The 26,462-nt window shown below is 44.2% G+C and overlaps 1 protein-coding gene and 1 long non-coding RNA gene across 6 annotated transcripts in view; one reads left to right on the top strand and one right to left on the bottom strand.

Moving 5' to 3' along the window:
* Positions 1 to 495, bottom strand: part of LOC138545302 (FRAS1-related extracellular matrix protein 1-like) — a 1,530,918-nt gene extending 1,530,423 nt beyond the window's left edge. For 4 of the 5 annotated variants that reach the window (XM_069642060.1, XM_069642059.1, XM_069642062.1 and 1 more), the window contains exon 1: positions 403 to 495. The gene's annotated coding sequence lies outside the window, so the exon portion shown is untranslated. The remainder of the gene's footprint in view (positions 1 to 402) is intronic. The other variant, XM_069642063.1, reaches the window with a different exon arrangement.
* A 35-nt stretch (positions 496 to 530) lies between these two features.
* The window catches only part of LOC138545404 (uncharacterized), a 137,284-nt gene continuing 111,352 nt past the window's right edge, over positions 531 to 26,462 (top strand). The window contains exon 1 of the long non-coding RNA XR_011290814.1: positions 531 to 624. This is a non-coding gene — a long non-coding RNA (uncharacterized lncRNA). The remainder of the gene's footprint in view (positions 625 to 26,462) is intronic.

The following is a 26,462-nucleotide window of genomic DNA, read 5'->3' as shown; positions in this document are numbered from 1 at the left end:
GTACTGTTCACTGGTACAGTGGAAGTCCCATTGGGACGCGAGGAACGCACTGTGCACAGCCCCACGCCATAAAACATCTCCCACGGGCAAATCGCACATCTGCATGAGAAAAGCCCAAAACGAACTGAATCCACCTGTACTTTAAGTACATCTCAACCGATGCACATTACAAACCCCAAAATATACAGAAATACCCCCTCCCCAATATTGCCTCACCCCTTTGATGCACATTAGATATCCTCAAAAAGCACTGAAATAACGAAAAAAAACAAAACTGAATCCGCCTGTACTTTAAGTAACGATGCACATTACAAACCACCAAAATACACAAAAAATACCCCTTCTCAATATTGCCGCTCTGCATTAAAGTAACAATCAACAAGAGATAACTTTAAGACTTACCAGAAACCAAATAACCACTTTGTAACGGAGGAATCGCTGCGCAACCCCTTGCCTTCCCTCTCCTGCAAAACAGACGAAGTGAACGCTTAAACCCACGTGATGCAGAGCGGCCCACGTGATGAAGTGGAGGCGCGCGTTGCGAGGGTCCGTTTCTCGAATGGATTGGGAACTAGCGAACTACTCTTTACGAAACGCGCATGTCCAGTTTCCAGGCAGCATCAGGTGTGTGCATGCGATCCAGCTCTTTTAGTGAATTTTATATACATTTCTTTTAGCATCCATCAACTTAGATGTTCTCACCCCTTATATTGTTACTAGGAGCACTTTTGCAACCTCTAGGAATGCACGTTGAATCTGTAATTCCTTGTATTGTACTTATCACTTGTTGAAATTAAATATTCTAAGTACGTGATTTTCTAAACATCTGGTTTTTAAATTACACGGGGCAGCCTATTGTTGGTATTATAGACACAATAGCTGCTCCGAAGCTCATTTACGGTACGGTTCAGGCTCTGCAATGCTCGCAGACGCAGTAACTGCTGTGCAGCTACTACACAGACCGTGCTCTGGTGTAAGTTACCATATATATATTACCTGTGCCGGATAATGCTCAAAGACGCAGTAACTGCTGTGTAGCTACTACACAGACCCTGCCTCTGGTGTAAGTGACTATGTATATATATATAATGCATGCAGAGACAGTAACTGCTTTGCAGCTGCTACACAGAACCTGCTCCGGTATAAGTGACTATATATATATATAATACCTGCGCTGGCTAATGCTCAAAGACGCAGTAACTGCTGTGTAGGTACTACACAGACCCTGCTCTGGTGTAAGTGACTATATATATATATATATATATATACCTGCGCCGGCTAATGCATGCAGAGACAGTAACTGCTTTGCAGCTGCTACACAGACCCTGCTCCGGTATAAGTGACTATATATATATATATAATACCTGCGCTGGCTAATGCTCAAAGACGCAGTAACTGCTGTGTAGCTACTACACAGACCTTGCTCTGGTGTAAGTGACTATATATATATATATATATATATATATATACCTGCGCCGGCTAATGCATGCACAGACAGTAACTGCTTTGCAGCTGCTACACAGACCCTGCTCTGGTGTAAGTGACTATATATATATATATATATATATATATATATATATATATATATATATATATATATATATATAATGCATGCAGAGACAGTAACTGCTTTGCAGCTGCTACACAGACCCTGCTCTGGTGTAAGTGACTATACACGCGCCGGCTAATGCTTGCAGAGACAGTAACTGCTGTACAGCTGCTACACAGACCCTGCTCTGGTGTAAGTAACTACATATATAATAATACCTGCACAGACTAATGCCCGCAGACGCAGTAACTGCTGTGCAGCTACTACACACACCCTGCTCTGGTGTAAGTGTCAACATATATAAGCCCGCAGAGGCAGTAACCGCTGTGCAGCTACTACACAGACCCTGCTCTGGTGTAAGTGACTATATATATATATATATACCTGCGCCGGCTAATGCATGCACAGACAGTAACTGCTTTGCAGCTGCTACACAGACCCTGCTCTGGTGTAAGTGACTATATATATATATATATATATATATATATATATATATATATATATATATATATATATATATATAATGCATGCAGAGACAGTAACTGCTTTGCAGCTGCTACACAGACCCTGCTCTGGTGTAAGTGACTGTACACGCGCCGGCTAATGCTTGCAGAGACAGTAACTGCTGTACAGCTGCTACACAGACCCTGCTCTGGTGTAAGTAACTACATATATAATAATACCTGCACAGACTAATGCCCGCAGACGCAGTAACTGCTGTGCAGCTACTACACACACCCTGCTCTGGTGTAAGTGTCAACATATATAAGCCCGCAGAGGCAGTAACCGCTGTGCAGCTACTACACAGACCCTGCTCTGGTGTAAGTGTCTGTCACAAAGTGTGTAGGGGTGATGGAGTTCTTTCTGTGAATTGTTTGCCGATTCTGTGGCGTAGTAGTTTTTTTTTTTTTGCTTTGAGGACTGTTGCTTTGTACAGTTTGAGTTGTCTTTGGTATTTTATTTAGCCTTGTCTGGTGTATTGTTCTCTCCATTTTGTTTCCATTTTGCAGTTGTTTTTTTTGGGGTGTTTTTTCAGTTCTTCTGTGAACCATTTTGCTGCCAGTTTTTTTGGTGTTGCTTTGAATGTTTTAGCTGGTGCTAATTGGTTAATGGCCTTGGTGATCCAATTGTTGAGTGTGTCTTCTGTTGTATCTATGTTTGTATCGGTGGGATCTCTTTCACCTAGGTTGTCGTGGTGGCTTGATAGCATGGTGGCCTCGTCCGCTAGTTTTGTTGCAAAGTTGGGGTTGTAAGAAAATGGTTTGTAGATCAGTAGGAATACTATGTTGGATTGGTCGTTGAGTTCTATTTTGATTTGGAGGGATTCATAGTCTTCCGCGTTGGTTGTGATGATTCGAGATCCTCAGGTGTGTTTTTTGTGTATAATTGTGATTCTACCTCCTCTTCGGTTTTCTCTGTTGGCGTGTATTAATTTATAATTGTTGTGTATTGCTTCGTTCGCAATGGCTTTATAGTTATCTGATAGCCAGGTTTCAGTAAGGAAGAGCACGTCTGTGTCTCCTTCGCTTAGGAGGTCATTGATTTCTGTTGAGTGGTTTGCCATGGATCTAATGTTGAGGAGGCTGCAGTGTAGTTTGCTGGATTTACCTTTTGTGTTGTTGTTAGTATTGTTTCTTCTGACCGGTGGGTTGTTGGTTGGGTTTCCGTTCCAGGTGGGTTTTTCCCGGTTGAGTCTTTTGGGTGGGGTGGTTCTTTGTTGGTCAGTCTCTTTGTCGAGTAGACTGTTAAGGTTTATGGTGGGGTTGGTTCATTTCCAGGTGGTAAATAGGGTAGCTACCCCTCTGTTGTTCCAGCCTTGGTGATCTAGGGGGTGTAGAGTGAGTGTGATGGTTTCCAATTTGTTTGTTCTGGTTGGGGTATTGTCCATGGTGGAGACCGGGTTGTGATGGTTTATTAGTTGTCATCCGTTTGTGTCCTGGTTGGGTCTGTATTCGTGAAGCTTGTTGGCTGTCGGTTCGTTGTTGCTGTGCTGTTTTTGTTTACCACGTTGTCGTATGTGGACAGGTAGCGAGCATTGTAGTCTCTCTTTGCTCTGTTATTTGTATGTCTCCTTGGGCCATCTCAGATGTTTGTTGAGTTTTTTGGGTTTGTGGGATCATGCTGGTCCGTGCCTTCGCGAGTGGTTTGGGATTTCTTATTTCTGTTGTCTTTTCTGACTTCTTTGTCTTTCTTGTGACGAGGCATGATGCGTGGGTTGTGTTCCTTAGTGGGCGTCCTCTTTCGATTGGTGTTTTTCATGGTCTTTTGGGTTTAGTCTTTGCTGTTTGTGGTTTCTTGTTGCTTGGATTTGGTAGGTTGTGGGTAGTTGAGACCTCGGTTGATGGGACTTTGTGGTGCCGTTTGTTTATTGCTTCTTTCTTTTTTGGATCCTTTTCTTTTTTTTTTTATCCTGGAGGTACTTTTCGTTATGGTTGTTGATTATTGGATTTTGCGCAAGGCAAACATGAATAATGTGTGAAGGAGTGCATGTGAATACTGCCATATATTGGTGCAGTGATGTTGGGGAGAATTCTCATTTCTGTGCTAATTCCCTTCAACCTTAGAGACCCCCAGCTCTTTTGCTGGACTGTAGGACTTTTTAATTTTAACCCTGGAGTGAGTGAGACCCTTTTCCCACTGCCTCATGTGTTTTGACCTTTGGATTATGTGTTCACTGTTTAGGAAGTCTGACAAACTCCATATGCATCTGCTTTTTGTATGGGGACACACAGCACCTTCAGTGCAGTGTCACTGAGAAATCCTTTAGATTTCTCATAAGGTTTAAAATACCTTTTTCTTGTGTAAACTACTGTTCCCAAGAATAGTAAAGTGAAATTGACTTTACTTACCTTTTCTCTTTGTGGGTCCAGCACACACCATCTTAAGTGGAGTGCTGGGGGGTTACCTAGTAGCTCCTTATCCTACATTCTCATGTACCATTTGTATGTTGCCCTCCCTACTTTTATATGGCTAGTGGCAGTGGTTTAATTTTTCCTACCATTGTGCTTTTCTACAGGAGGCTGAACCCTCAGCTGCAGTATAGCACCCAGGGGTGACCATTTTATAAAAACGGCTCCTGTCTTTTTTTGCAATTTACTGTCTGTGAGGTCTTTCTTGGGTTTTACTATGTGCGTCGAACAGATTGGAGCCCTTTGTTTGTCTTGCCTTTGGCGCACTTCAGCCCTGAGGCCCGCCTCTGTTTCCAGTGTGTCTGGAAGGACAGGATGTGAGTGAGGGTCCGAAAACTCCCATGTCCTTTTGTCTCTAGGAATGCCTAAATGCAACCAGTCCTGAATGGCTGGCTGTCTGGCTGGCTGTCCTTCCAGGACAGCGACCATGATGTGTCATTGACAGCTTAGGCTGTGCATGAATGGTAGAAATCTGCTTAAAAATCGAGGGTTTTGGGACTAGAGGCAGAGTCGACCACTGGGAGAAACACCCGACGAAGAAACCGTGAACGAAGCTTGCTGCAGCCTCCTGGACTTTTGAATTGCCTGGTGAAGCCCTGCTGCTGTGCTGAAACTCCCTTTTCAGACAGAGAAGCTTCGGAATGGACGACTTCTCCCCCTGGGTTAGTGGGACCAACTAACCCAGAGACGAACTCCACTGGACCATCTTCCCTGTCTGGCTGTACTTCTTCATTGCTGCAAGAACCAATTGCCATGGGTCGAGTAATCCGTAGTCGAGTGAAATGTCTGAAATCCGGCTACAAGCTCCAGGAGTCTCCTAAGGACCCTCCAGAAGCAGGACGACCAGAGCTAGAGTCCCCCCACCAGACCTAAGGAGTGAAGGAAGCCCAACCGGTACCAGAGATCAGCAACAGTGCTGTTTACTAAGCGCTGAAACCGAAAAGAGCCCGTAGCTGCCAATGACCTCCGAAGTACCACCGCAGGAGCCCTACAGATGTCCTCCCTCTTGTCCCCACAACTGAGGCTCAGAAACACAGGGTCTGTAACGCTGTAGCAGGACAGAAGCCAGCTGGACCACTCTTCGTCAAACCAGTGGTACTGTTTAGACTTAGGGTACTTACCTCACTCTCTTGTAGCCTTGCTTTTCTCAGTTGGGAATTGCAGTGGCTTACTTTTAGAGTTGATTCCAACTCTGTTTTCACAGCTTGTGACCCTACAAGTGACTTTCTAACAAACTCTCTAACTTTGTGCAAGCCTTTTGATTCTAAGAAGTACCTCCGCTCCAAAGACTGTTTCAAATTGATTTTGGCTGTCCTGGCTCCCTGCAGACTCTTCTATCCCACTGACTTTGATATGGTTTGTCCCTCATAGGTAGTAACTTGTTTTAGACTGTTACTGCTGGGAAAGGCTTGTCTAGATTTCATTTGAAGATTTAGTTGTCCTCACATATACTGAGAACCTGTTTCTTTTTTTTTATTTTTTTTATTACTTGTGTATAATTACATTGTGATTTTTACAAGGAAGAACTATTCATTGTGATTCTCTATAGACAGAGAGTTGCATGCGCTTGACGATCGTCAGATCACATATTCAGCGTGAGAGTTGATTTTTTTGAAAGTGATGTCAAATAGTTTTGCTGCAGTATTAGTCCATTTGATGTTTTCTCCAGACAGTAATCTGTTCCACCAGACATCATGTTCCAAGATCGAGGAGTCCATCCCAAGGGGTGACAAGTAGGCTGCCCTATCCAGATTCAGTGCTGGGCAGTGCATCAGCAAGTGTCTTAGATTTTCAGACTTGTCTGGTGTAGCACATAATCTGCATTCCTTAGACCCAGACTGAAGTCTGATGGAGAGAATTTCGCGCTTAGGAAGTAGATTCAAGCCTGCTCTTAAAAAGATCTTCATGAGGCCTTTGTCTGTGAATTTGAGACAGTATGGCAATGGAACTTTGAGCTTGTTGAAGCTGGGCGGCAGATGGTTTGTTAATTTGTTCGCCTGCGCTTTATCAACTGTGTTGATCCAGTCCTGTAGTTCCATTTTATATTTTATTCTCTGGGGGTTCCTTACAAGGTCATCTTCGGTGCATGCCAATTCTTCTACTTTTGCTTGCTGTTTCTTGGCCCAGGTGTTTAGAATATTGGTGTGCCCGATGGTAAGCTCTGTTGCAATGATCTTGTAGCTTGAGAGTGTGTCCGGAAGAAGAGTTTTTCTAAAGAGTTGCATAGCACTCTGTTCAATTGTTGATAGTAAGGACAACACACCCAGGTCACGTCTGATGCTTGCGATTGAGACTGAGTTTGGAAGACCAAGGACTGATCTCCACAGTAGCCCTTCCAATTTAGACCAGATTGTGTCTGGCATGGTAAGTGTTGCTCCCATCCCATAAGTTATGGCTGGAACGACTTTGCCTTTGTAGAATTGGATAACCGGAACCAATGAGAATTTCCCATATTTGTTTGTCAATTGCTCTCATCTGAGCCGCAAGGTTCCTTGTTTTTCCCCACAAAAACATCTCCATTGTTGACTCATGCACTGAGCTATCGATTGTTACGCCCAGGTATTTGAAATGGGTGACCACTTCGATCTTGGTGTTTTCCAGATACCATCCTCAGTTGCGTCTACTGTTTGAAGGACCTTTTTCGAGGATCATGATTTTGGTTTTTAGTTTGTTAATTTCTAGGTTGTTTGTACCCATGTACTGCACCAGGTTTGTGAGTTGTCGCTGTAAGCCAACTTCAGTCTGGTCTAACTAGAGTAGCGTAAAGTAAACGGGACACATTGGTGTTTCCTATTTTTGGAGGAAAGCTCGAATTGATGGTTCTGTATCCTTGAAGTCGCCCAAGAAGCTGATGAAGAGGGCCGGGGCTAACGGGCAGCCCTGTTTAACCCTGCACTCTGATGGAATCTCTTTTGACAACAGGCCTTGGTTGTTCAGTCGCACCCGAAGTTTGGTTGCGGTATGAAGTGCCATAATTGGGTGTAATATTTCGCTTGGCACTTCCAGTTTAGACCAAGGAATACGCATGTCTACTCTGTGAAAGGCCTGTGAAAGGTCTATGAAGGCCAGAAACACTGTTGGGGCCCCCTGCTTGACTTTATATTTTATTAGATTCAACATCAGGATGTTTACAGATGTTCCACCGTTTTTTAAGAAGCCCATCTGGAATGGATCATTTGCTGGCGATGATTTTACCCAGGATTGGAAATGCTTGAGTAGTAGTGTTGCAAAGATTTTTCCAATGATGTCCAATAATGCTATTGGCCGATAGTTCATTGGCTATTCTCTGTTGCCACGTTTGAACAGTGGGACTATTACTGAATGGGACCAAGAAATCGGGATTGCTTTTGATGAACTGCAGTGCTGGAATAAGATACTGATAAATATTGTCCATTCGTCCAGGATTTGCTTGAGGTCAATGTTGGAAAGACCATCTGGACCTGGGGCTTTGGAGGATTTTAGACGTTTAATAAAGTCCCTGATGTCGTCCTCTGCGGCTAAGTTGATCCACGGGCTGCTGCTCTTGTGTGTTGGTGGTGGAGTCTGAGCCAGGGGGGCTGTGAATAACTTTTCAAAAAAGTTAATCCAGTTTTCTTCAGTGACCGAGTTGGCCAATTGGTTTTCTTGCGTCTTGCCTGTATTCTTGATGAGTGCCCAAAAGTCACTAGATTTTTTGGTGCTTAGTGTTCTCAACATGATCTCTGCGTCATTTTGATACATTGAACATCTATGCTTGTGTAACCATGATTTGTAACTGTTTACTTCAAGTTGCCATTTTAGCCAAGAGGGTTCAGAATGCTCGATTTTTGCTTTTCTTTTCGCTTGCCTCAGGTGCTTTCTTCTTTCCACCAGAGTTCGATCATACTCATGATTATGCTTTCTACCTGTTGCTTTGCTTCCCTTTGGTTACACCTTGCATTTTAATAGAAAAGGGAGGTAGTCTGGCCGTTCTATTTCTTTCGGTTTGTTTATGTTTCTTTCATATTTGTCTGATGGTCCTGATGTTGGCAGCGGTCAGGCGGAGTCTGGTTTGCTGGTTGTTTGACTCCAATGATGGAAGAAATAGTGTGCCCTCTGGATGTGCCGACGTCCACGTCATAGAGAGCAGGTTATGATCGCTTTCTGTGGTCCGCGTTACTTCAAAAGATTCAATAAGTTACAGTAGGCTATGTGATACAAAAAGATAGTCAAGAGTTGCCTTGAAGTTTTCACGCTCCCACGTTGGGATGATCTTTTCCCAGGGTTTCAGCCATGCCACGTTGTGGAAGTTCCGTGAGTTCATCAAGGACATCCATGCAGTTCCTCTTTCTTCCGTCGAGAATTTATGATTAGATTTAGGCAGATCAGTGTTTCCCAGATCACATTTTGCATTCAGATCTCCACATATGATTACATCAGTTGTGTTCTGATCCACTCGTATATTATCAATGGCATCTGCTACTTGGTTGCAGAAGATTGTAGTTAAAGTTTTCTAGGGATTCCAATAGAGATTTATGATGGCTAATTGGGACGTACGCGATGTTCTAGTCCTTGTGTTCTGGTGCGTCCATGTGGTTAGGACCGCAAGCATCCCATATGACGCTATTAGTTTTTTAGTAACCCTTATACCAGAGCCAAGCCGTGTTGCGAGAAGGAGGCCTGAGGACGGGCGTCCGAATATGCACCTTGTGGCTGCAGAAAGTTCGATCGCGTATCCATCCAGGGTGGTTTTCTCTGTTAGCCAGGTTTCCTGGAGGCATAAGATATCGTGCCCCCCCAGGTCCTGGTTGCTTGGGTTGGTAAGGTGCGTGTGGCCTCGAGTGTTCCATGAGGCCATTGACAGAGTATTTGTCACAGTTTCTTCTTGGTCTGGTGGTAGTGGGGCCGAAGTCCAGTTCGACACCAATTGTGGTTGCTATCTGCGAGACTTCCCTTTTGCCACTGCCTTTAGCCATTGCCATGGTCCTTTCGGAGATCTAGTTTCTCTTTGCTCATGGGGTTTTGCCCTGGTTCGGGAGATGTGACCATTTGACTTTCCTATTGATGGTACATCGTCTAGCGAACTGGAATGATGGTCTGTTTTGTCGGATCCTTGTGTGACAAGCCTTGATGAAGCCTTCACCCGAGTGTCGTTGCTGTTGGAAGAGAAGCGCCTTTCTGAATGAACCATGTAAGGTCTTGGGTGATGGGACGGAATCCTATCTGCCATGTCTGTTAATGTAGAGGTCTTGGGTTTTGGAGATGTAATGGGTTTTATGGGCCCACCCTTCTTCTTGACGTCCTTTTCGTGATTCGGTCTGAGGGTTTCCAAGTTCCGTTAATAAAAAGCCAGTTTGCTTAAGATCGTTGTAGGCTTCCACAGGGATTACTTGCAGGGCCCGAGATTTTATGTGGAGAAATGCCTTACGTTTTTAATCCCTATGGTAGGGCTCTTTTTTAGTCTCGTTTTTAGTGATCTCAAAGACTTGATTTTGTTCAGAGTTTTCAGCACCGTTTTTCTGTTTAGTATCACGTAGGCAGATCTGCTTGATACTTGTTCCAGTTTGAAGACTCATGTCCCCCTAGGGGTTTTTTCAGTGCTAATAGAGTGGTCTGTATGCTGTTTGTCCGTTAGTTTTTCATCTGTCAGGTTATGCCGCAGCCTTTTGGATGGCACTTCGTCGTAAGTGGAGGGACTGCCTATACATGGCGATTCTTCTTCATGGATCGATATCCTCTGGGCGTGTTTTTTTTCTTGATAATTTTCTGTCACTTTCTGTTGGGTGACCCCGACAAGCAGCTGAGTTTTTTCACAGCTGGGGACACCTGAGTCTCTGTGTGGGTGTCGTTGCTGACGGCTATGGTTGTCTTCGGGCTACTCTGAGCCTGGGAGCTGGTAGAAGATTCATCTGAGTGTAAATGTTGCGATACGTCCATCAGGCTACTTGATGCCTGAAATTCAGCCAGTGATCGAGGTGATTTACTGAGGTCAATAAACACTGGTGCCTCTTCTGGTTTGTTTACTTGCAGTTTTCTTTGGGCAATATTGATTCCTATTTGTCATCCTGTTTGTTTGGACCTGCAGGCTTTACTTTAGCAGTGGCTGTTTGCCTTGCGCCTGCCAGCTGTAAGACTAGGTTTTGTTTCTTTACGTGACTAGACCCTGCATTCTTTTTCGTGGGGCTAGTGGATGTTGTAATGACCTCGCGCTATTGGTGACTAATTTGTTAAAGATTGGAGCCACGCTGCCTCGGGTAATAGTTTCATCAGTCTGGGAAGCCTTCTCTGATTTCATTGTTTGGACTTGAATAGTTTGGATGGCGTCGCTCTGTTTTAGTTCTAAGCCAGCCAGCTTTGCTTCCCAATTGGCCTGGACGATGCCCTGTTTTGCTTCTGCTGCTGTTATGTACCCCTCCATAAAGATGAGTTTAGACTGGATTGTTGCTAGGATCGATGTGTTGTCTTTTGTGGCATCGTTAATAGCTTCATATAATTTACAGAAGGGTGTCAGAGCTATGGTGATAGCTGACATGTTTGTTGTCATGTCAGGCTTCTTTTTGGGCGACCCTTTATGGGGATCACCTGAAAGGCCCCTATATAGTCTATTTTTCACTGGAGCATCTCCTAGGTCCATTGTTGAATCGGGAAAGACAGATGAAGTTTCCACTGGGGGTGCCCTCTGTTGAACTGCCTTTGATCTTGTTGGCGTCAAGGGCTGTTCGTTGCTGCTTGAGCTTGAGCTCACATTGGCTGGATGAAGTGTCAATGATTTGCTGCGTCGGTGGTCTTTGTAAATGGATGTTTGCCCACGGTTGGGGGCTCATTAAATGCCCCATTGCTGTTCCACAATTTGTTGTATTGGAGTGGCCATTGGTTTGCTGATTTGCTCTCTGAGATACCGTGTTGCTTCTTCGATAGCTTCAGCATTTGTGGTATCAGAAGACAATGTTGACATTTTTGGCTCGATCAACTGATCTTGAGTTTCTGGTTGCATGAGCTTGGGTATCTGTTCAGGACCTGGCAAGACACTTGCTGGCAAGACACATGGCGTTGTGCTGGATGGTTGGATAGGAACTGGTGTGGGAGGCGTAATGTTTGAATTGTCTGTTTTTCTTAGCTTTGGTGCTGGGAATGTTTTTTCCAGGACCTCCAAAATGTCTGCGTCTAAGAGTTCAGACTCAACGTTTAGTTTACGTTTACATTGTTGTTTTTTAAAGAGGTTGAAGAGAGCACTTAAAATATTTGGGTTTGAGAGGACTTGTTTCCCTGTGTCGTTTTTCTTGCCTGAATTCTGATTGGGTTTTCTGCCGTCTACTGGTATAGAGTTTTTTCCTTTTGTTTTACTGCCAGTGTCGGCTCTTAATAGTTGGTTTTCACTGGCCTTTCCCCCTTTTTGTTTTTCCGTTTTTTTTTTTTTATAAGTTATTTTCCTTGGCCATGGAAGGGAGGAATTGTGTCCATTTTGTGGGAAGGTCTCTTGAGCCGGACTTGAAGGGTCACCAGATTCCGTGATGACAGCGTTCTTTAGGGTAGCTTGAGGAGGCGGGGTGGCCAATGTAGAGCCAGCGCTGTCCTGTGGTAAGTCGTTGATAGGAGCCCGTGGAACCCCCTGCGCTGGTGATTCCGTCCAAGGGGGGCAGGCCGCCAACAGGTAGAGGTTCGGCGTGTATCATAGCCGTTGCCAGGATTATTGTTGGGCCGGGCCGTTCTGAACTGTCAGATCTGTGGCCAGGATCGTGTCGGCTGTTGATATCATTTATGTTTCCATTTATAGTGGGTTTGAGCATTGGTGACCCGACTGTGTCTGTGCAGCCTGTGGTGTCAAGCTGGGCCAGAGAAAGGGCCCCGCCAGGTCGTCCTCCGACGGCCTCGGCGGTAATCCCTCTCACCGAAGCGGGACTCCAGCCCTGGCTACACCCAGACACAGACGCAGCCGCTGCAATGAACGCGGCTGCTGCAGAGACGGATAGCGTGCACGAGAGTTCACCAACTTGCGGTAAGTTCCCTAGATGTTTGGCCGGCTCCCCGGTTGAACCGGGACAGTCTCCAGCTGCCGTAGACATTTGGATGTGGCCAAATCCTTCATGGAAAAAAGTTGCTGGGATGCATGTGTTTTTCGAGCTCCTCGCAGACGAGGATACTTCTGGGTTGAAAATAGAAGGGTGCAACGACGGGAGCGGAGTGTGTGGGGAGCTCGTATTCCTCAGACGAGCTGAAGACGCTCCTCCAGCAGGTACGTTGTTCTTGTTCTTGCCTCTCTTCACCGGAGAGGCTAAAGCTGTTTTCTCAGGACGTGTTGGAGGGATAACGCTGCTCCGTAGGCAGCGTTTCGGCTCACTGTCAGGAGAGAGAGGGGATACAGGGCTCGAAGGCTGCACTTCGTCCATGGCACCCTGGCCACCTCGGCCACCTGCTGACTTCAGGACTGCTCTACTCGGCGTCCTACTCCGCGTCCCGCTCCGCGGAAGGTACGAGTGTTTTGTGGGTCCTCCCACAAACAATAGCAATGGAGGAGAGACTGGAAAGGCAAACAGCAGAGCGGGGACTGCTCTAGTCGGCGTCCTACGCCGCGTTCCGCTCAGCGGAAGGTTCGAGTGTTTTGTGGGTCCTCCCACAAACAATAGCAATGGAGGAGAGAAGAGCTGGTGGAAGCGCCACTGGCAACTTTGTACGATCACTCGCCAGTGACGAACTCATAACCCCGTGCTTTCCCAGAAGTGATTGAAATGCTTTCCGTGTTTTGATATATCGACATGTATAGAACCTGTTTAACCTTTTTCCTTCCTTAAATCTTTCCTTTCTGCAACCTAGTGTGATACATAAGTGCCATTACTGTCCTTGTGATTGAAGTCACGCCAGGGTGTAGCAATTGTGTATGAAGCATATCCAAAGATTATCCACTAACTTGCTCTGATTCTGAAAAGTAATTTTAAACTATATTTACATTGTTATATGAATTTTCTTTCTAAAGAACGCTTATTTAAAAATTGATGTTAATTAAATAAACAACTCTTTATAACTGAAACCTTGAGTGTAAGTGTTACTTGGCTACTTGTATTTACAGATATCATTTGTACAGCTCTACAGCTGACAGTTATCCCTCTTGAGATAGGCCTGGCTGCTCAGTCACACTGCCAACCTGTGTAGTTCAGACCTATACCAAAAGGTGGGCTTACCTAATACCAAGCAGATAAGTGTTGTGTAGTCTCACACAGTGGGACTACACCAATTCGTACCTAACAAGTCAGCATGGAAATGTATTGATTGTGAGGGTGCTGGTTTCCTTCTTTTGACTGGGATGGCAAAGGATTCTCACCCAGTGGGCGCATGCTATGTTTAGGCCTCTTTCTTCCACTTTGGCCCAACATAGTCTCAGGCTTTATCCATGCCACATTGGGGCTTGTGAGGTTGATGGGTGCCTGCTTTTGACTGGGATGGCAAAGGATTCTCACGAGTGCATGCTATGTTTAGGCCTCTGGCTTCCACTTTGGCCCAACATAGTCTCAAGCTGTACCCTTGCCATGGTGGGGGATCATTCAGCATAAGTGCAACTAAGCAAAAGCAGACTGACAATCTGTATTGGTCTGCATATCATACTACAAACTTACTGTTCTGAAGTAATCAGTAAGTCATCCCCAAATCATCAAGAACAAACCAGTTTCATGGCAATGCTCTTGAAGTAATCAGCAGGTCATCCCAGAATCATCCCCAAATCATCAGGGACAAACGTGCAATCTCTTGAAGTGATCAGTAGGTCATCCTAAAAGCATCAGGAACAAGGAGTTTTTTAAAATGGGGATGATGTTAGCATATTCATTAAGTCATCCTAAGCTCATCCCCAAATCATCACCCACCATTCTGAGATATTTGCTGATGACTTTAACAGCGTGATGACGTCTAATGATGTGGGAATGACTTCGAGTGTAGTTTGATGGTCATCGGATTACCCCAGGATGGTCTCTAAAGTCATCCTTTTAGACCAGGGGTTACTGGATGAATTATTGCTTTTGATGAATTGTTAAACAAGTTTTCATAGATTGTGTGGACCTGTATGCTTAATCTATTGTGATTCATTTTACGAGGATTTTAAGGAACACATTTTATGTCTCTTTTCATTTTTATATTTTGTCATATGTGTTAAATAATGCAGTTCTTATTTTTTGTTAAAGGCTGAATGGCCAAACACAATACAATAAAAAACGATAACAAATCCTATTATTTATTGCCCACCCCGTATTGCTTTTCTATCCCTGCACTCTAAGGACTGGCATTACAGGGGGCGTATAGGCTGGTCCCTGCCAGCATACATTCAGTAAAGACCGGCCTAGGGGGAACTGCATACAACATTACAAGTACCATATTTCCTCTCAGCTTACCATGCAGCAACCAAAAAAAGAGAAAAAATGCATGGCAGAGAAAATGCTGTATTCCTCTTCTGCGATGTCACTGCAGTTTGTTATGAATTCACTGATCCTCGTCCAGGACAGCACAGTAAACATGGCTCACGTCTTTAATTTGAATCTTCTCAGGACTAATTGAAACTAACCTAACAGCTCTTAAAATATCGTACCCCAATTTCTAGGCAACATGCAATGCCCCACAAAGCTTACCCATCATATCTTGGGAAGGACTATATAATATTGCATTACCGCTAACCCTACCTTTCTCCAAATAAGGCTGCAAGTGTTGAAAGCAAACATGTAAAGGAAGCAGCGTCAAAAAAATATAGTGGTTGACTCCTCTTGCAGACCTCTACTACTATTCAGGCCACTCATGAGCCACACTGTTTCTGCACTGTGGTCCTGTTGAGAGGCAGATGAATATGTCACTGATAACATCAGCCCCTCCCCCACCTCTATATCTTAAGAACGAAAGGAGTGCATCATTTACAGCATCTGCCCCCTCTCCACCGCCATACCGCAAGTACAAAAGATGCTATTCACTAAGGCAATCCCTACCAACCTTATCCTGGAGAGATCGTAGGAGAGATGGAATTGCAAGCTCGAAAAAAAATGAACATGTAACTGAAGATGACGAGAGCAAATTTCATCCCTACCAAAAGTGACACACGGAGATGCATTAGACTCAAAGCAGATATGCACTCACCATGAAGATACATGCACACTAGGTCAAACTTGCATTTAGACGTGGAGAATGTTACCTGCACCAATAGACACTAGAAAACACATCATAATCAATGTATCCGCTGAAACGCAAGGCAAATGAGAGAAACGCACAGCTTGCTTATGATAGAAATGCAACAGTAACGAGTAGCCATTTTGGATAAAATGGACAGGACAGTCACGTTTGAGTGAAGAGGAAGCATCAAAGAAGCTTTGAAGCTGCAGGAACATTAGACTCGCTGAATTAGCTGAAAATAGAGACCCGAGCAGACGAGACAGTAGCTGCACAACTCCTGCCAAGGTTACTGCGGAAAAGGGAGGTTTGGACTAGCACTGAGGAGAACAGAAGATAATAAGCGCAAGACACATTTCGCTTTGATTAAGTAAAGAAACAAACTCCCCTTTCAAGTCAGGTGCTCACTAATTAAGGTTTAACATTGATTAAAAGTAGCTTGAACAAGTCTCCAGTGGCCAAGAAGGCTAATCACACCCGTATTAATACAGGCAAAAAAATTAGTAAAGGTGAAGGGGAATAATTCAAAACGTGGTCTCCCCATACATTACATGTAGTGGAGAACAGTAGCTATTCATAAACTGCAGACACCAATGGGTTTAGACCTTCACTCCCCTCGTGTTCTCTGAACAAAGATGCCAGATGAAGTCAAGTTCAAAGCTAAAGTCCTGGCTTGATGCATGGGAAATCAGAGCTGGTGTCTTATTAATTGGAAAAAGCAGCACCTTAATGCCGCTCCCCCTTCCACTATTGAGGCTCATGTTCTGATGAACTGCCAAGTAGTCAAGGTTGTTATGGCTAATGCCAACCAATCATTGCTCTCAAATGGTGTTGTCTTGTAACTGTTGCAGTAGCCAATAGTTAGTTGTTGTGATGATTTCTTTTTTACTGTAATCTATTTCGAGGTGGTCCGAAGTGTGGCCTGTAGATAAGTAGTGATCAATGGAGAAACTACCACCTATACATTGTATTCATAGATGATTCCCCTAACCATTCCCAACTTTCCGTAGATTATTGTAACCAAGACTGTAATGAAACGCCAGTTGTGATGTATTTTCTTCCTGTCAAGCTTGAGAAGAATGAGAGCGTGGCAAGGTTTTGGTGTTAACTGTTGTCCTTGTTTATGCTGGCTTTTAATTAAACAGGATTTACCAATTACCTTGGCTCTTCGATTATTGAGTGCCAGATTTCCCAGCCGGTCTGTTCCACGTAGGACTGGGGATTTCCAGCCCTCCATTTTATATGGTAGCAGTTTGGATGGTTCTGTCCAGTGCCCTTGGATTGTTGAATCTTTCCCCTGCAACCCTGCGGACTGCAGAGTGACCGACGGAGACCGGGAAATCACCTGTGAACTCAGATGGTGGTCAGGAGCCCCGTGTGGGGCGCCCTGCATGGCAAAGGCGTAGTGGCCAATTGAGGGAGGATCAATACCGAAGGCCTCGGATGATCCACTGATGTAAGTAGAGAGCATTGAAATTGGCAGACAAAGGTGGGAGTGATTAATTTGTATAATATTGGGGAGGAGTGATAAAGGATTCGTTTGTGAGGGGATACCTGTAACCTGGGTTATGGAAGGTGGCACATTAAACCTAAAGACAGGGAATTACCTTATTAAAGAGTAAAGAGACTTCCTGTAACAAGGTCAAGGAAGAGTGTGCCATGCCCCATTTGAAGTAGTTTTAAGAGATACAAGGATACCTTGTTAGGAAGGGCAGGAAGACGATCATAGGTTTGGGTTTTTGTCTTGTTGTTTTATATTGAGGTTTATATTGAGGGTGCACCCATATGTGAAGTGATTGCTGGTGCCAGCGGGAGGGTGAGTAATGGGTTAAACTGTGGAAAATGAAGCCGTGTGGATATGGGTTTACATCATAGAGCACGTGGGATTGTGCTTTGGGCTCAAAGGCAGAGTCCTGAGAGTGTGCGCCTTAGTGGTGCTTGCTCAAACATTTGGTTTTGTAGCCGAAAGGCTGAGAAACAGGTGTAGATAGTGTTGGAAAGAGAGGAAAGTATTGTCAATAAGATATTGTGAAGGAGAAGTGAAGGGATATTGGGTCTGAGGTTTATTTTGAGGTCCGGTAAGTATTCGTAGTCCAGAGCATGACGTGCCATCATGGGAGACACTCCCCATATGCAGTTGCGCAAATCCCTTTCAAGGTACAAAAGTAAAATATGTAAATATAATGCTGATTGGGTGCCAGGCACAGCAGGCAAAATGGTTATGGCCTAGCCCCAGGAGGCACTCTTTAAAAATCACTGCTGCAACACATGACAACATTTTTACATGCTGCGTGTAAAGGGAAGAAGTCACAGAAGAGGTTGGCTATTGTAGAATTATGGAACATGTTTGTGTACGAGGTGGAGAATAAACCACTGAGAGAGTGGTGCTTGATCAGCACGAAGGAGAGGGCACGGTACCCTCGGCTCCTCTTCCTCCTCACAAGAGCATCGATCTATCAGACGAAGGACAGGGATTTCACCCATTGAAAGAATTAAAAGAAGCAACAGGATACAGTCATACAGTGCATATACTCCCCCGCTTACAGTAATGAAGGTGCTATAAATGGAGCCAAGTTAAATAATTAAAAGCCTGTGTATATGTACGATGAATATAGCAAGCGCCACGAATTGTAAGTAAACCTGACAGAAGATACAGAGACAGGAAGGCAGGCAGAGTAATAAGGAAGACACACCGAATGAGTGGCTGGCAGGACAGATATTACTTAAATTGGATGGGACAAATATGGACGAATCAGAGACAAAGAAAGGGAAGTTGAAGAGAGATGGGATAAAGAGGAAGATGATGCACAAGAGAGAAGGAGGCAGGACGAGAAAGAAAGAGAGTAGGATAGAATAATGGAAGAAGTGAAAGACAGGGAAAGAAAACATATAGCAAATAAAGAAAAGGAGAAGAAGTGACAGGAGGAAATTAGAAGGGATCTAGGGGAAAGACTTAGGAAACAAAAGGAAAAAAGGGAAAGGCAACATGAAGCAGAGGTAAAAAGATCAAGGGAAATGGACGAAGAAAGAGAGAGACAGATAGAACAAATGTCGAGAGAGACAGCAAAAAGAAGTTCAAAGGATTGTCAAGGACCACATTTTTTGAGGCAAGGAGAAAAATTAGGAACAGGAGCCGGAAAGAGAAAGGAGTTTTAAAAGACATTTTAGAGAGGTGGAGGAGATAATGAAATATCATACTCTCCCATACAAAGGTGAGGGAGCAGCAATACAAAGAACGGTTGTGACCTGTACAGAAGCAGGAGGGATAGTGGTGTCATCCATAAGGTAAAAAGAGTACACTAGGGTCCTCACAGAAAGGAAAACAGAGCTCATTGGAAAAAGCCTGGAAGGGATTGCATGGGATGAGCCCCCTACAACGATTACATTTCGAGGATTGAGAAGACGAGAAAAGTGATGGAAGTTGGGGTATGATGCTTTCAGATGAGGAGAGACCTGAAAGTGAAAATTAGGAAAGGGTAGAAGCCGCACAAGGCTCCTCCACAGGTTTCCGCCCAGAGATAGAGATAGAGTTGTCAGATTTTGGAAAAGCTAGAGGGGGGAAAAGCCAGAACTGGTGCCATACCCCAAACATCCAAAAGGACGTTTGCAAAGTTTGGAGGAGACAACGCTATATGCCGACAGGTTAAGAACATTACCAGGATGAAGTAAGGTGAGCATGAACGGCACCTTTACAAAAACAAAGCGCAACTGGACCTGAACCTAATGTTGACTTACCACAATTCCCATTGTTAGAAAAAGGGGAGGACGGCTGCAATGCATAGCATGGCCACAAATGGACATGGATAATTTGAAGTGTAAGTTGAAAATTTTAACATCAGGGGTGGGGAAATGGATTTATGAGTTAGAGAGACTGCCAGCAGGAATGGCGTTAGCAGTAGGTGACATAGCTTGCTTGCTGCCACCATTGGGGAGAGAGCTGACATTTGAAACAAGCAGGGTATCCGGTGGTGACAGCTCAGACTACGGCACATGATGGAGCACCCTTTAAAAATTGTAGAGCAGATGTGTGGCGAGCACTCAAAGTGCAATACACAGATACATCAGACATGAGTGCAATTATGATGCTTAAAATACGTGATGATGAAGATCCAGTTGCTTAAATTCAAGTGATTCAAGAGCAATGCTGTCTTGAGACGAGGGGACAGTGGGGCAAAACTATAGCCATTTTTTATCATATATTATGTCAGGGGTTAACTGCACCATTGCAGAGACAGCTGAAAAAAGTAGTGGAAATGGAAGCGAAGCCATGGCCAGAGATGCAATTGACTATACTTAGCCATTGTCGAATATTGCAAGAGAAGGCCAGAAAAAAGCTGTCTATGTTTTTCAGTGGAAGGAGCTGTGTTGGAAAGTGGAGAGGGTTGTGGCTACACAAGACACACAACAGATACAGCCAATGGCTGGAGGGAATTTTGCAGGAAGGGAAGAATATAATTCTTGGCCACGAGGAAAAGGGATTGCACCTAGAGGAAGATGGGTTGGATTTCAAGCTCCACAAGGAGGAGGTTTTAATGGGGGAATGCCCAGATTTGGCGTACCACCTCAGCAATTTTGGACATGTGGGAAAATGGGACACATGGCTCGAGCATGTAGAAGCAGGGGAGGGATGCAACAGAATTAGCAGGTTCTGAGGGGGGATAGCATATCCAACACCATACAGTGCAGAGCCACCCAAATACTATGCCCAAGATGAAACACAGCATCAGACACATGCACCACAAATACAACCTGTGCAACAGGCACCAATGAAAGCACAACAGTCACTGATGCAAGCACAACAGGCACTGATGCAAGCACAGCAAAGCCCCCATACAGACACAGCAAACACAGATCCAACTGCATCCCTTTCACTGGGACAGAGATGACCCTATACCAGGGGTTTCCAACCTTTATGTTGGCGTGAGCTACTTTCAGTGGAGGGCCAACAGCGAGAGCTACTTGCGGGCGATATCACTAACATATCCCTTCATGATTATGTTAATAAGTTCAAAAAACTCTTTAATGCATTCTTTTTTATTAGAAGTTGTCTCATAAAATACTTTCACAATGTAGGAAAATGATTGGGACATTCAGTGTGAAGGTTGACACTGCCTGCCATCCACCAGTGCTCTGTAGTCTGGTGTATAACTTGATACAGCAACTCAAATGGAGTCATCCAGATGCTCATCAGTCATGCAGGATTGAAATTTCGATTTGATGGAGTTCATATCTGAAAATGCAGATTCACAGATAGGTGCAACCAAACAGAGAAGTCACTTTTAATGCTGCTGTGCAAAGGTTACTGTACTCCTTGTAATCAACAAGGCTCCAGAAATTGGTGTGAGATTGACTGCTTTTCAACTGAATGTCCCCTTGCAGGCTGACAATCTCCATTTCCATAGCAAAACTGTTCAGCGTAAACGGCTCACTCATTTGTTCTGTAAGTTCACAAACATTGACTTCCATGAAGGGGTTTGCGATGAACATCACACACGGTTCAATCCTTTCAAAGTCCCTGAACCGGTCAGTGAGACTGCTGTATTTGTCAATGTTCAGGAGTTCAGGACTAGCTGTATGCTCTGTCAGCATTTGGATTACAGAAGGGAAATGATGCATTTTCATTTTCACCACTTGTCAACTGAAAAGGTTAAGTTTGGACTTAAATATCTTTACTGTGCTTATCATGTCAGCAATGGTTTTGCCTTTTCCTTGTAGTTCACAGGTATTTAATTTCTCAGTAACATCTGTCAGTAATGCCAAATCAAGTAGCCAAGAAATGCTGCATAATTGGCCGATGTCTTCATTTCTTCACCTCATGAAGTCTTTGATTTCTGGCAAAAGTGAAAGAAAAAGACGTAGTATTTTTTCCCCTGCTAAGCCATCGGATTTGCGTGTGTAGCAACAGATCACTATGTGCGCCAGATAGTTCTTCCAGGAATATTTGGAACATTTGTGCATTTTGGCCTTTGCACGAATTTAATTCATACTTCGCACAACAGGGGGCATTACGTTATCAAACCCCATGAATTTGGCACACATTGCCTGCTGGTGGATGATGAAGTTAGTGCAATAATGGAGGGAAATCAGGGTCTGCTTTACAGCATGCAACAAAACCAGAATTACGCCCCGTCATTGCTGGTGCACCATCAGTGGTAATTGCCACCAACTTGTTCAATGGAATTTTTGTTTTGACAAAATAATTCTTGACCTCATTGTAGATATCAACACCTCTGGTTGTGGATTTCAGAGGCAACAATATCAAGAATTCCTCTTTGTTGGTGAAGTCTTCAAACACCATTCGAGCAAACACTGCCAGCTGAGCAGTATCACTTGCATCAACTGATTCATCACACTGAATAGAAAAATCTTTTTCTAATTGCCCCATCACATTGGCTGATAGTGCAGATACCCTCCTTGCCATTGCGTTTGCACCTAACTGCACATCTGAAATGGCAGACGTAATTTCAGGGCAGTTTTTAAAATCTTTTAAAACTGACTCAGCCACGAGAGCCATCGCACCTTTCACAACTGCACCATCTGTAAAAGTGCCTTTATGTTTTGCCAAATAATGTGCAACTTTGAAGGATGCCTCTGTTGCAGCATTTGCTTCTTAGCTGGTTGGGTAAAAAATGATTGTTGCTTCTGCAGGGCAGCTTTTAGTTCAGCTACTTTTTTGGATGACAGGCGGCTTCCTTTAGGAAAGTTCTTTTCATAATTTGTATGCATTATCCCAAAATGCCTCTCGACATTACTCTTTTTTTCCCACTGGAACTTTGGCACTGCAGATTAAACACACACACTTCCCTTTTAGGCTTGCGAAAAAGAAATCGGTCTCCCACTCTTGATGATACGTCCTCTGCCTTTTGTTGGATGATCCGCTTACTTCTGCATCCATGATATCAACAAGTGTCGTTTGTACGTTTCTTTTGGGGCTGCACGTGCAATGTAATCTGAGGAGGATTTCAATGTGTTATTATGGATTTAAAAATAAGTGAGCACACAAAATTCTGCTTGGTTAAAAAATAAAAACCAGTGTCATTTTAGGACATTTGCAATTCCTGAAAATATTAACTTTGTGGCATGCACCTGTTTTATTTATTTATTTATTTATTTATTTATTTATTTATTTGGATTTGTAGAGCGCACTACAGCCCGCAAGCATCGAGGTGCTGTGTCAGGGCTTACGAAGGCTTGATTAAGGGTTACAATGAAGCCGCCCAATGAAAGACTTGTTTACATTTCACCGTTAATGGTTACAAGGTATTGCAGAATGCAGGTCTATACAGTGAGACAAAAAGGTTTGTTTTGATGGCTTTGCGAAAGGCTGAGTGGGATTCGATGAGCATGATGTGCGGTTGGAGGGAGTTCCAGAGTGTGGGGGCTCGAGCCGCCAGTCCGGGCTTTATGTATTCTATGGAACACATCGCAGATTCTAGTAAGGAGATCTGGAAGGTCTACGGGAGGTGGGTTTGGTGATCCTGCGTGATAAGTAGGGGGGGGGCAGGTCATGGGGACACGTATGAGTCAGGGTGCAAGCTTTGAGGTGATCCTTTCCTTAACTGTATACCTGTCTTCTGAGTTCTGAGATGCGTTCTCTGCGCGTGAGACCAGTGGCTGCTCTGAGCGCATTGTTTTGTACAATTTGGAGCTTGGCAACATTCTTAGCAGAAGTGCCAATGAATAGCGCATTACAGTAATCAAGCCTGGATCCAATTATGGCCCTGGCAATAGTGGGGCAATTTTGTTGGGACAGGAAGGTTCTAACTGAATTGATGAGTTTAGAGTAGTAAGCGGATGTGGAGGTTATGGCTTTAACCTGCCTGTTCATGGTCAGGTGGGGTTCCAGGTAGACACCTAGAGTTTTGATAGAGGGTGACACAGTGATGGGGATGTTATCGATGGTAAAGGCGGAGTAGTGGCTGTCCAACTTGCTGAGGGTAAGGGGGAGCTAACCAGCAGGAGCTCAGTTTTCTCACTGTTGAGACATAATCAGTTTTCTGCCATCCAGGATTGGATTGTTGTGTATATGGAGTTCACGATGTTCTGGTCCGACAGGTAGTCACCAGAGAGTCATCTGCATAGTTCGTATATGAGATGGCCAGAGAGTCCAGGATTTTGAACAAAGACCTTGTGAAGAGGTTGTAGAGGGTGGGGGCCTTGCAAGAGCCTTGTGGTACCCCGCATTTGATAGTGCTGGGGTCAGCGCTAGAGGAGTCGGAGAAGACCTTCATTGCTCTGTCCTTTAGAAATGAGTCAATCCATTTGCACGCACTGTCAGAGAAGTCACCTATGCCAAGTCACATAATCTAGCCAAGGATGATGAAGGTCAAAGCCTACTTTGTTGAATGCCCTTAAAAGTCCTAAAGTCAAAATAATTGATTAAAAAAATGATCATTGCAGAAAAGTAATGTTGGCCCTGATACAGTCAGTCCTCTATGCAAAGGAAATCAGGTATGTATGGATGGTGAGACTATCTGCCTCTCAAATCAAGGGAATATGGGACTACAAGAAGGCCAGTGCAACAATAAACCAATTGTAGGTGACAGCATGGGCCCATGAATAGGGACATGAGAAAACACCATGTTGTCCTTACTCCTTCACATATGAAGCCCCACTTAAGGATTGCTGGAGAATGAACCATCTTCTATTCCCCCTGCCCTGCCAATTACTCCCAGCATGGGCGCCACAGTTTTTTGGGTACAGTTGCACTAAATCCAATACTGAGGAAAGCGAGGGGCCATCCCCATGTCAAAAACCAAGCCATGTTGGAGCACAGCGAGCAGCAAAATAGTGAGAAAAAGCAAAATTGATGTTCTTCTTTAAGCTTAACTGGTTTAAAGCTGGGGTATCAGTGTTGTCGATGACATGGACATTTTTGATGAGAAATGTCAAAGTGGCATGCATGTTTTCTGTGGGCGGTGTGAATGAGGCACATCATTTCTTTTAGGGGGGTGGGCTAGCATGACAAGTGCCTATCAGTGGCAGAACCAGGATGGCACCGATGAACGTGGGTAGTTTTAAACCGGCTTGGCAAAGTGGGACATGGAATGGCATCTTTTAAAATGAAAATCAGGAGTACATAGATGTGCCCTGGCACATTGCAATGAGCCATAGTGTGCTCAAGCAGCACATCGACAAGTTGGCACACTAAGTTTCCTATTACTGACAACACCCGGATGCGCACACACATGATTTCTTGCAGAAGCATGTTTCTGTTTGGTATTTGCCAACTGGCACCCGAATGATTGGAATAGCTTCCTGTGATGGAGTTCATCTCAACTATTTTGTGCATGCATTCCCTCCCCACCTATGGGAAAGATGGCCTAACCAAAGTGCCTGATACTGGGCAAATCATTTCATCTCAATGATTCAGTGCATAGTTTATGTTACATGATTATGTTATTATATTAAGCCATTATAAACAAAAGAAATCACCACTCACTATTTAATGCCCATAGAATTGCTTCATATCCAGTAATAGTGTCATTCGTGTTTTTCACAGCCCAAAGTTATTTGCCACTTAATGTAATCATTCCAACTTATTCTAAAGCCACTTCACATGGTGACTCGAAGTAACAAAGACTGATACTGCTTCTTGCAGAGCCCTTTCTCTGAGGATGCCACTTATGTTGGTCTGAACACTTATGCACATTGGGATGTTTTATATTTTGTCCCACATGGCCTGGACACAGCTATAACAGATGAAGGTCCTGCATCTATAATGGACCCACAGTGCTTTTGTGCTGCGTGTGTTAAATGCCATTTGCCACTTATTTACCCCAAAAATGGATTGGAGGGGGCATGGGGTGGAATGACACTATGGAACCGCGCCCACTTCAAGCCGCTTTCAATGGCTACCACTTCTAAAGTGTCCTGCAAAACCATTAGTAAAGTTAGCCACGTACAGATAATGGCAGATAATTAGATATGGGAGATAATGAGCCCACTTGGGAAAGGAGCAGGCATGCTCGGACTGGCCTATAGGGCAATATGAAAAACACAAAATGCTTGTGTGGCCCAGTTTTTGAAAGGGGGACACTTTTTGGCCAATTTAGGCCAGTTTGATGAGTTAATTACCCCAGTGGTTCGTAGTTTTGACCAGTGTTGCTGGATAAATATATAAATATTCGTTATTATACTAGTCTATAGGGCAATACCAAAAACACAAAATGCTGGCGTGGCCCAGTTTTTTTGGGGTCAAAGTGGGAACTTTTTGGCCAATTTGGGCCAGTTTGATGAATTACTCCCGTGACTCGTAGTTTTGACCAGTGTTGCTGAATAAATATATAAATATTCTTTAAAATGCACAGTTTGCATTACACTTTATGAAAACACTCCCCTTTGGTTACTATCAGTGTCGCAAAAGCAATGAATAGCCATTTGCAACTGTGGGCCCCTTGTTCATTGATGCTCCAAGACAATTGTATGGGCCCCCAGAGCACTGCTGTTTCTAAAGTTAGCCCCTGTAACTGATAAATTAGTCCAGGACTAAGTGGGCAAATGCCTCTGTTTCACCCAAGGCTCGTTTCAGTTACAGGAGCTCAATTTGGAAATGGCAGCGCTCTGGGGGCAATCCTTGCTGATTTCTTAAGTCTGACAGCTGACAAGCTGAAACAGTGTCCGTATGATAGTCTTTCACACGGACACCGTTTCAGCTTTTCACACTTGCGTACAGAGCAGGGTCTGTCCCCAGAGCCCTGCTGTTTCTACATTTAGCCTCTGTAAATGAAAATTAGCCCAGGACGAAGTGGGAAAATGCCTCAATGTCGCCCGAGGCAAATTCTCAGTTAGAGGAGCTGAATTTGGAAAGGGCAAGGCTCTGGGGGCAGGCCTTGCTTATTTCCTATGACAAGCTGAAATGGTGTCCGTATGACACCCTATCACACGGACACCATCATTTCAACTTTGTC

Source organism: Ambystoma mexicanum, chromosome 1q (genome assembly GCF_040938575.1).
Source record: "Ambystoma mexicanum isolate Mex_15411 chromosome 1q, UKY_AmexF1_1, whole genome shotgun sequence".
Classification (NCBI taxonomy): Eukaryota; Metazoa; Chordata; class Amphibia; order Caudata; family Ambystomatidae; genus Ambystoma; species Ambystoma mexicanum.
The sequence above is the reverse complement of the archived record's forward strand: the minus strand, read 5'-3'. Positions and strand labels throughout refer to the sequence as shown.